Source organism: Myotis brandtii, unplaced genomic scaffold (assembly GCF_000412655.1).
Source record: "Myotis brandtii unplaced genomic scaffold, ASM41265v1 scaffold604, whole genome shotgun sequence".
Classification (NCBI taxonomy): Eukaryota; Metazoa; Chordata; class Mammalia; order Chiroptera; family Vespertilionidae; genus Myotis; species Myotis brandtii.
The window spans coordinates 3,572,952-3,576,854 of record NW_005370286.1 but is presented as its reverse complement, the minus strand read 5'-3'; the positions used below and the strand labels follow the sequence as shown (position 1 = coordinate 3,576,854).

General features: G+C 55.8%; 1 long non-coding RNA gene across 1 annotated transcript in view; it reads left to right on the top strand.

Moving 5' to 3' along the window:
• The window catches only part of LOC106728392, a 66,886-nt gene that overhangs the window by 54,476 nt on the left and 8,507 nt on the right, over positions 1-3,903 (top strand). The gene's annotated exons all lie outside the window — the stretch shown is intronic.

Here is a 3,903-nt window from a genome sequence, read left to right as displayed (position 1 = left end):
CCTGACACCACCCCCAGCCCTGACACCACCCCAGCCCTGGACACCACCCCCAGCCCTGACACCACCCCAGCCTGAGCTGGGCCACCCAGTTTTCAGCTTCCAGTTCACAGCGAGCACCACCATTTCCCTTCCCCTTCAGAGACTCTCTTTGTCTCCCTTTCCCCTTGGGTACCTGTGATGATTAGTTTTATGTGTCAACAACTTGCCTGGGCCACAGGGTGGTCAAGCATCCCTCTGGGTGCTTCTGTGAGGCTGTTTTTGTGTGAGAATAACACGTTTAAATCTGTAGCCCGAGTAAAGCAAAGTCAAACTTGCCCTCCTTAAGGTGGGTGGGCCTCGTCCAGTCAGTTGAAGGCCCGAGGAGAAGAAAAAGGTGGACCCTCCTCTGAGTTGGGGAGAATGCCTCCTCCCGGGCTGCCTCGCCCTGGAACAGAGCATTGGCTCTTGGATGGACCTCCCGCCGCCCACTCTCCTGGTCCTCAGGCCCTGGGACTGGCTCCTCCGAGGCCCCCGAGGCCCCCGAGGCCCCTCGCCCTGCAGGTCCTGGGACATGTCAGCCTCCACCCCCACGTGAGCCAGTTCCTGAGGACAGCCTCTCCGAACTTCCTAATGGTTCTGGGTCCGGGGAAGCCCGGCTACCACGGGGCCCGCTCCGGCTGTCCAGGGGCCTTCCTTCCACCATTTCCCCCACCAGGCCCAGGGCCACCTGCACACAAGGCTCCCCCAGTCTCCCAGCACCCCCTGTGCCTGGGACCCCTCCTGACCCATAAATGCCAGTGAGCAGGGAGCTCCAGGTGGCATCCCTGCCAGTCCCCGCTGCATCCTGGCTTCCCGGCCAGGAGGGAAGCAGAAACTCGGATGAAGAAAACCCATCCGAGAGCCTGGCCCTGGGCGTCGGTCAGAAGGTGGTGTGAGAAGTGGCAACGTTACAATTAAGGAAGCGAATGACCTCAGTTCGGAGACAGTGTTTGCGGAATTGAATCTTCAGCGGGTTAACCTTCCTCGTTGGAGGAAGAATGATGTTTGGGATTAAGTTTCCACGGCGCTGCATGCATTACTGGACTTCCGCTCCGCGTCATTAGAGAGGGGACGTGACCTTCGCTAAGACGGTCCGCAGGGACGGGACAGTTGGCAGCACGGCCGAGCGCTGGCCGGCCACAGGGGATTGAGGCCACACACAACCCATTTCACACCGAGAATAAGCTGATTTGTTTTTGTTTTCCAATAAACCTCACTAAGACTGCCGCGGCTGGCATGGGACCTGCAGGAGCATCACAGGGCGAGACTTCGGAGCAACTTCTTGCTGCTGCCGGACGGAGAGCCGCGCTGCTGTTCGGGCCCCGGATGGTCCGGCAGGGTCCCCCCAGGGAGCAGTTGAGTGCGGGCAGCCCTGAGACATGGTGCCCAGGCCTGGGGGGGAGTGGCCGGGTCTCTCTGCTGTTGTTGCTGCATCCATGGGCCTTTCCGTAGCTTCTTTTTTCAAATATATTTTTATTAATTTCAGAGAGGAAGGGAGAGAGAGAAACATCAATGATAAGAGAGAATCATTGACAGCTGACTCCTGCACGCCCCACTCTGGGGATCAAGCCCGAAACCCAGGCATGTGCCCTTGACCGGAATTGAACCTGGGACCCTTCGGTCCGCAGGCGGACGCTCTATCCACTGAGCCAAACTGGCTAGGGCTACTGTCGTATTTTTTAAGCCAGTTGTCATGTGTAACCGTGCTGCCATGCATGGGGTAAAGAGGCCCCAGGAAGCTCCCTTGCCCTCTGCCCTCTGAGGACACAGTGAGAAGACAGCCTTCTATGAACCAGGGGCTGGGCTGTCGCCAGACACCGAATCTGTCAGCACCGTGGCCTTGAACTCCCCAGGCTCCAGAGCTGTTTTTAATTATTGTTGGTTGTAAGTGACCCTGTCCAATATTTTGGTTATAACAGCCCAAACGGACTGAGACACCAGTACGTCCACACAATGGGAAACAACACAGCTGTTGAAAAGGAACAAGTCAGATCCACATCTCATGAGCTGGAGCCATACCCAGGCATATTGCTAACTTTATAAAAAAGCTCGTTTAGGAATAATGTATGTCCCAGTTTTGTCTGGAGGGAAAAGGAGCCAGTAGGTCAATGTGGTTTTATAAGCATTAAAAAAAAAAAAAATCAGTGAAACACATCACAATAGATCCTCAGAAGGGTTAGAAGAGACAGGGCAGGACAATGGGCTGAGTACATAGTGTGTGATTTGGTTCTATGTTTACACAATAAAGTAGGAAAAAGTCCTGACTTACTCAGAGGAGGAGCTGCCGTCCTAAGCAGAGGGGAACGTGTCCGGGCTCCTAGATGCCTGGTTTTCCCTGGGGGGTCAAAGCAGGACATCCCAACCCCTAATTTTTTGTCCCCGATCCAGGAAGTGCCTTCTGAACAAGAGTGTTTGTGTACGCAGGTGGGCGGGAGGGGACAGGGAAGAGGATCGCCCTGGCCAGTCCATAGAAATCCCTTACCCTCACATCTCCATGAACAAACCCTCCCGAATCACAAAATAGTTGCAAAGAGCTGGTGTTGAGGATGGGGGCCCCGTGATGGAGGCCGAGTTTCCACTTGCAAAGGGAGAAGGTGGAAAATTTGACAAGACCCTGGAGACGGCTGGCAGAATCCCAGGAAAGCTTAAGTGATCTCCAGGCTTGATTTTTTTTGGTAGAAACTTAAAATCTCCGCGTCCCCTTGCATGGGAGTCCAGCTGGCAAAGGGGTGTTCGGTAACATTGGCCCCTGCTGGCCATTTCCACCTCCCCTGGCCAAGACGCTCCACTTCCTGTCTCTCTCTCCACTTCCTGTCTCTCTGTGCCCTGCTATCTCCCATTCCCTGCCTCCAACTTCCTTTCTCAGTCTCCACGCCCTGTCTGTCCTCATCTAACCTGCAGCTTAGCCTGCCCCTCCATGTCCCAGGAGCCTAGATCCCTCTTGGTCTCAGCCCCCACTGAGTTGGCACCGGAGGGAGGGCCCCCTCTGGTTCCACAAAGCAGCATGGCTTGGCATCTTATTAGCTGGATTCCTTTCCTGGTTTAGTTTTCTATTCCCCGCCTTCGCAGGGTGAGGTCAGGCTAGGAGCCAGAGGAGGCTTTGGGCCACTTCTCGCCAGGTGAGCTGGGACTTGGACTGGAAGGAAGAGACTAGGAAGGGGGTCCGGGCCCTGCAGCCTGGGCTGGGCAATGGAGAGCCGATGGCTCAGGTCTCCCCGGCCTCCTCAATCCTGAGGTTTAACAAGGGGCAACCGACCCCTGCCTCCTCCAACAACGCCTGCCAGGAAGGTTTCTAAACCCCACGCCCCGGCCCTGGCCGGGGCCCCAGCAGACTGGAACTTGGGTCATTCCGCATACAAATATTAAATGAACAATGACTCTCTGCACATAAGTGGCAACTTTCCACTGGGCAGAGTTTATTTTCCACTTGAAAAGCTAATGAAAACCAGTCCTGGTGAAAACCCCGGCCAAAGGAAGAATGCAGGCTCTCTTTCCTTCCGTCGAGAATAATGCAGGTTCTGGGTGGTTCTCGGTGGAATCTAGATCCAGAGAGGAGATGGGGCCATGACACTTGGGGTCCCCCAGACTCCTGTGGGAAACTGGGCCTGGGGTGGGATGGGAAGCTCAGTGGGTGGCAATGGCTGGGGGAGTGGGGAGGCCTACGCAGAGGCGAGTTCTGGAGCATCCAAGTATAGCAGGGACGCCCTAGCCCAGTGGTCAACAAACTGCGGCTTGCGAGCCACATGCAGCTCTTTGGCCCCTTGAGTGTGGCTCTTCCACAAAATACCATGTGCGGGCGCATACGTACAGTGCGATTGAAACTTCGTGGCCCATGCGCAGAAGTCGGTATTTTGTGGAAGAGCCACACTCAAGGGGCCAAAGAGC